General features: G+C 38.8%; 1 long non-coding RNA gene across 1 annotated transcript in view; it reads left to right on the top strand.

Annotated features, from left to right (window-relative positions):
* Positions 1–200: 200 nt before the first annotated feature.
* Positions 201–7,434, top strand: part of LOC138353641 (uncharacterized) — a 94,408-nt gene continuing 87,174 nt past the window's right edge. The window contains exon 1 of the long non-coding RNA XR_011223227.1: positions 201–300. This is a non-coding gene — a long non-coding RNA (uncharacterized lncRNA). The remainder of the gene's footprint in view (positions 301–7,434) is intronic.

The following is a 7,434-nucleotide window of genomic DNA, read 5'->3' on the forward strand; positions in this document are numbered from 1 at the left end:
GCGGGGACACTTAAGTTCCCGAAATCATCTCAAGATAACTTATGTGAACGACTAACTGAATAAATATTATACGAAAGACACTTTAAAAAATGCCATGTGAATATATTTTTATTCTGAAGCACTCAGCATTGATGCACTCAAGACTCTCCCCTTTTCTCTTGATCACTTTTGCTGTAAATTCATGTCACTTTTCCTTTCTGCAGGTTGTGGAAGCGAAGAACAGGGAGAGAATAAAAATAATTCCTTCTGCTTCTCTGTCCTGGGCTCGTCTACCCAGGTAGGCTCAGCAGCCATATTCAGGTGAGAGTAGATTGGTTCTTCTGGTAGATATACCCCTGGTAGATGACTCCTCATCTGTGCTTGAATATTATCTCTAACACAACACACACTGTCTCTGTGATGATGTACCAATGTGATACAACTCTTGTATACAACTTCAGTTTATTCAACTATTCCACTAAAACTTGATTGGTAGTTTCATACAAGATATATATATATATATATATATATATATATATATATATATATATATATATTCTGATAATATATATATATATATTAATAATATATATATATATATATATTATATATATATATATATATATATATATATTAGTATATTTTGGTAGCAGTCTTTCCTGTAGACATATATTATTAAATATGACCGAAAAAGTAAGATTAATAATTCTAACACGAATTTTCTCAATATTTCGTACATGCAAAAAGTCGAGCAAAAAGACGAGCAAAAAGTCTTAGTCGACATGAACTTGAAACCGGCCATATACTGCAGGTATGTTGACGACATTTTTACACAGGTACCTGATGTCAGACATCTGCAGGAGCTGAAGGAGGCATTTGAGCAGAGTTCCGTGCTGCGTTTCACTTACGAGACGGAAAAGGATGGGAAGCTGCCTTTTCTAGATGTAACAGTCATGGAAAAGGGCGGAGGTTTCCACACTGCAGTCTACACTAAGGAAACAAACATAGGAATGTGCCTAAATGCCAACAGCGACTGCCCCGACAGGTACAAGAGGAGTGTTGTTAACGCATACGTCGACCGTGCTCTCAGCCACAGCTCAGAGTGGAAGCAAGTCGACGAAGAAACGTCTAGTCAATAACGGCTTCTCCAATGGTTTCATCGAAGACATCATAAGAAGGAAAGTGAAAAGCCTTGCAACCTCTGAAGAGACAACTAACACAACACCTATACCCCCTATTAGACTATTTTACAGGAACTTCTTTTCCACAGCTCATAAAACGGAGGAAAGGGTCCTGAAAGATATTGTTAATAGAAACGTTATCCCTACAGACAAAAATCAGAGGATACAACTGACGATTTACTATAAAACCAGAAAAACGGCCAGCCTACTCATGAGAAACTCTCCAGACACAAAACAGAACGCTTTAAAAGAGACTAACGTCGTCTATGCCTTCAAATGCCCACTTGGGGACTGTAAGCTCCAAAAAACCCAGTATATAGGCAAGACAACAACATCTATTTCTAGGCGTTTAACGATGCATAAGCAACAGGGCTCCATTAAGGAACATATAATCTCTTCCCATAACCAAACCATCGCCAGAGAAATCCTAGTAAACAACACAGAAATCATCGATAGATACAGCGATAGCAGGCGGCTTGACGTTTGCGAGGCACTACACATCAAGAAGTCAACACCAGCAATCAACAGCCAATTATTGCACAACTATATTCTACCCACCTCAAGACTCCGCTCCAATATAGAAGCATCAAGAAATATGGACCAATAGGCTTTCTACAAACACTTCTATTCAATACCCATTGTTTCTGTTCTGTCTTGTGTTGATACTTTTAATACCCTATTAATATCCCCTGTTCTGTCTTGTGTTAATGCCACATCATCCTTCCCACCTCACTCAAATGTAGATATAATATCAGAGAGACGTAAGTTCTAATCAGTTGTGTATTTGTGAAGTCTTTGAAAATGTAATAAGTTTTACGAAACGCGCCCGTGTCGCGTCAGACTAGAAATAAAAATGAATTTTGGAGAAGTGATTTTTGATTTACCTCCAACAGTGAAGCGTAATGTACGAAAGATTGAGAAAATTCGTGTTAGAATTATTAATCTTACTTTTTCGGTCATATTTAATAATATATATATATATATATATATATATATATATATATATATATATATATTGTGACGGTAACGCGTTGGTGTTCGGCTGTTTAAGGCTAGGGGTATGGCCTCGTCACATAGTTATAAAAAAAAATAGAAAAACTGGAACTTCGTCTGTGGTAAGGTAAGGAGAAGACACACAAAACACAAGTAAAACTTTAACAATGAAATTTTAATTACGTTAAATAAATCAAAACATGAAAATAATGCACAAACAAATTCTTATAATAAAATCAATGAATCAAAATAATAAGAATACTTAAATAACACAATGAAAAGTTACGTTAAGACAAAATAACAAGAAGTGCAACACAAAAGTTAAGTGGGAGGTGCTGGAATATTGGCTTAAAGCCACCACCTCTCTCAGTACACGCTAACGTCTAGCTGGGAGGAGTGCTGGCTACGAAAGCACGGAACATTCTGAGGACTGATGTTGGGGCGACCCCAGACATCAGGTAGTATTGGGGGCGAGTGCAGGTGCAGCCAGACCGGCGACCAATCAGCGGAGCCGTAGCGATCAACGGGTAGTTTGGTGGTTGGAGTTCGAACAGGTGGCTGGTTGCATACGTTTCTGCTCACCCTGGCAAGCCTTGCTGGTGCTGGTGTTGTTGTCGGACATTTCTTCCATAGTCTTTTATATAGTTGTGAAGACGTAATTATGAAGGGAAGAGCAGGCTCAATCTCTTGAAGGAGATTATCGTCACAATATATATATATATATATATATATATATATATATATATATATATATATATATATATATATATATATATGTCGTACCTAGTAGCCAGAACTCGCTTTTTGGCCTACTATTCAAGGCCCGATTTGCCTAATAAACCAAGTTTTCCTGAATTAATATATTTTTTCTAATTTTTTTGTTATGAAATGATAAAGCTACCCATTTCATTATGTATGAGGTCAATTTTTTTTTATTGGAGTTAAAATTAACGTAGATATATGACCGAACCTAACCAACCCTACCTAACCTAACCTAACCTATCTTTATAGGTTAGGTTTGGTTAGGTAGCCGAAAAAGTTAGGTTAGGTAGTCGAAAAACAATTAATTAATGAAAACTTGGCTTACTAGGCAAATTTGGCCTTGCATAGTAGGCATAGAAGTGCGTTCTGGCTACTAGGTACGACATATATATATATATATATATATATATATATATATATATATATATATATATATATATATATATATATATAAATATATAAATATATATATATATATATATATATATATATATATATATATATATATATATATATATATATATATATATATATACTCATGTTTTATAGAGTGCTTTTAAAACGAATTGTTAAAAATACCTGGCAGTCACGGATAAAATAGAGTGCATGTCGCTTACAGTGGCAAGTGTCGCCAGGTGTGAAGGGAGGAGCTTCACTCACTTCCATTTAGTGAGAAAGATTTTTCTCAAAAAATGCAGCGAATAAGGAAATAATGGAAGACGAAAGAGAGTGTCTTGAGGAAATGACAAGAAGGCTGTGAAGAAACTTCCCAGAAGAGGGAGGCCAGTTGAATGTTCAAGAGGATCCACACACACACACACACACACACACACACACACACACACACACACACACACACACACACACACACACACACACACACACACACACACACAGGTGGGCGGGCGCTGATGGATGAGTGGACAGCACGCTGGACACGTAATCCTGTGGATCGGGGGTTCGATTCCCGGCGCCGGCGAGAAACAAAATGTGCAGTTTCTTTCATCCTGATACCCCAGTTACCTAGCTGGAAATAGGTACCTGGGAGTTAGACAGCTGTTACGGGCTGCTTCCTGGATGTGTGTGTGTGTGTGGAAAAATAATTAGGAGTTAGTAGCAGTTGATTGATTGACAGTTGAGAGGCTGGCCGAAAGAGCAGAGCTCAACCCTCTCAAACACAACTTGGTGAACACACACACACACACACACGCACTCAAACAGGACAGAGCTGACAACACTGGGGAGTCGCACTATAAAGGGCTTGGGTTCGATTCCTAGCCGAGGCAGAAATATGTAGGCAGAGTTTCTTTCACGTGATGCATCTGTTCCCCTAACAACAAAATGCTACCTAGACAGCTGCCACGGGCTGCATTCTGGGGATGTGTGTGTGTGTGTGTGTGTGTGTGTGTGTGTGTGTGTGTTAGAGAGAGAGAGACAAATATATGTACGATGAACTATATATGATATATATATTTATATATGATAATATATAAAACATACATACAAGTATATGTATGATGGAGAACATTAGGTTGGCAATACAATTACACAACAGACGTGTAGAAAGGCGGGTACCAAGAGCTAAGAGCTCGATCGTGCAGGCACATATTGTAACATAACCTACCTACACACACCTGTAAATACACACGAAAAACACACACACACAACATTACACACATGAAAATGATTATATTTCCCACCTTCGTGCAACACTGGTGTGATGTAGTCATATCTCCAAGCCCAGGTGTGTGACACCTACACACACCTGACGTGACACCCACACACCTGAACACCAAGCGTGCAGTGTTCTCCAGCTGCCTGACACTGGCTAAACACCTGTACAACAACACCTGTCATTACCTGTAATTAGATAATGCCGTGTGAAGAGAAATCATGCATGGCGATAATTAATGTGAGCTCGTATTTGATATATTTTATGCATGGGTGATACAGAATCGCTGGGGGGGGGGGTGAAAGAGGGAGTAGATGAGGAAGGGGGGGGGGAGTAGAGTAAACAGGGGAGAGGGGAGTAGATAGAGGAAGGGGGTAACCAACTGCGAAAAATATGCATTGTTTTTTCATTATATAATTATTTAATTAAAATGAAATGTTGAACACGCTGTTATAATTATAGCCAATGGTTTATTTTAATCAGTGGTTGATGCAAGATAGTTGTTCCATATAGATTTGGCCTAACCTCAATGGGTCTAGCCTCCTTTTGTCTGATCTAAGCTAATCTAACCAATCCTTAAATTGAATATACCGTTTAAAATCTGTTCAGTGATACAGTGTCTTTCGAGACCTGGGAGGATATGTAAAATACCTTTATTGACAAGTTGTGGTTCAATAAGTAGCCCAAAAGACATTTCTATTAATTGCTCAAACTAATCTTTTTCGGCATTCAAGATGAAACTTAACGAGCTAAGTGTTACTTAAACTTAACGAAACTTAATTACCTAAGTGTAATTACAGGATGAGAGCTACGCTCTTGGTGTCCCGTCTTCCCAGTACTCTTTGTCGTATAACGCTTTGTAACTAATGAGGGTTTTGGCCTCCACCACCTTCTCACTTGGTCCAATCGTCGACTACACTTTGCAAAAGAAAACTTTCTAATATTTTTTTCTACACCTTTGTTTCCTTAGCTTGAATATGTGTCCTCTTCTTTTTTCAAGTTGCTAAAGCCACTTTAAGAACTGTCCTAAAGTTTGTCCTCGGTCCTGTGTACTCACCTAGTGTTACTCACCTAGTTGTGTTTGCAGGGGGTTGAGCTTTGGCTCTTTGGTCCCGCCTCTCAACTGTCAATCAACTGGTGTACGGATTCCTGAGCCTACTGGGCTCTATCATATCTACATTTGAAACTGTGTATGGAGTCAGCCTCCACCACAACACTATGTGTGTGCATAGTTCTGTGTGTTCACAGTCCTGTGTGTTCACAGTCCTGTGTGTTCACAGTCCTGTGTGTTCACAGTCCTGTGTGTTCACAGTCCTGTGTGTTCACAGTCCTGTGTGTTCACAGTCCTGTGTGTTCACAGTTCTTTTTGTGCACAGTTCTTTCTGTTGTCACATAAACAACCTGAGCACAAACACAACCTGAGCACAAATGGCTTCACTAACTCTCGTACCAAGACTCAAGTGTCCAAATTTTGAGTAATTTCCATGATATAAATATTATGTAAACAACTACTTGTACCTGTGCTTACCTTATTTTAAAATCATTCCATTCTATATGGATTATTATTGTTGATCTTATCGGAGTATTATGTAAATTGTTCTGATGGTATAGCTGTTATAATTGAATATATTGGTATTCGAATTAGTTGGTATTTGTCACTGTATACTAGGAAGTAAAATATTCTTTCTGTAATCATTTGTGTAATATATATCTTGAAAGCTGTCAGCTAATGCTGAATTTTATCTTCGTGGGTGACAAAGTTCAGGCATTTGTTGTGTATCTTAGTAGTGGTCTCTGAAATTATGGCATATGAGGTTGTTCTCTCTCATTTATACCTCATAACTTCATCTCTTACTCTCTCTCTCTCTCTCTCTCTCTCTCTCTCTCTCTCTCTCTCTCTCTCTCTCTCTCTCTCTCTCTCTCTCTCTCTCTCTCTCTCTCTCTCTCTCTCTCTCTCTACGATTGCAAAATAAACATGATTTTTCGCCACATATATATATCCAAACGTTAGAAAAACCTGTTTTTCTGGGGAATATTGTTTGTAGTAAAACAAAGATAAAATGATTCATGCTTCAACAAATGCCTCACATCGTGTAGAAAACGAGTTACACATAATTCCACGTATTTAGGAAAATACCTTGAGATATCTGAGGCATTCTTTGGTGCCTCTGTGAGATAACCAATGATAGGAGGGTATGTCTGGTGCCTCCGTGAGATAACCAATGATAGGAGGGTATGTCTGGTGCCTCCGTGAGATAACCAATGGTGGGAGGGTATGTCTGGTGCCTCCGTGAGATAACCAATGATAGGAGGGTATGTCTGGTGCCTCCGTGAGATAACCAATGGTGGGAGGGTATGTCTGGTGCCTCCGTGAGATAACCAATGGTAGGAGGGTATGTCTGGTGCCTCCGTGAGATAACCAATGATAGGAGGGTATGTCTGGTGCCTCCGTGAGATAACCAATGGTAGGAGGGTATGTCTGGTGCCTCCGTGAGATAACCAATGGTGGGAGGGTATGTCTGGTGCCTCCGTGAGATAACCAATGGTGGGAGGGTATGTCTGGTGCCTCCGTGAGATAACCAATGATAGGAGGGTATGTCTGGTGCCTCCGTGAGATAACCAATGGTGGGAGGGTATGTCTGGTGCCTCCGTAAGATAACCAATGATAGGAGGGTATGTCTGGTGCCTAATGAGGTAGTTTTAATGGTTCCATTAATGGTTTGCGTTTTCTTCTATGGCCAATAAATTCATCACTATTATCTTGTAGCATTATTTCTAAACATTATTATTATAATTAGTATTTATATTATTACTATCATTATTAATATTAAAAAGCTACCCACTCAT

The sequence above is a fragment of the Procambarus clarkii genome, chromosome 59 (assembly GCF_040958095.1).
Source record: "Procambarus clarkii isolate CNS0578487 chromosome 59, FALCON_Pclarkii_2.0, whole genome shotgun sequence".
NCBI lineage: Eukaryota > Metazoa > Arthropoda > Malacostraca > Decapoda > Cambaridae > Procambarus > Procambarus clarkii.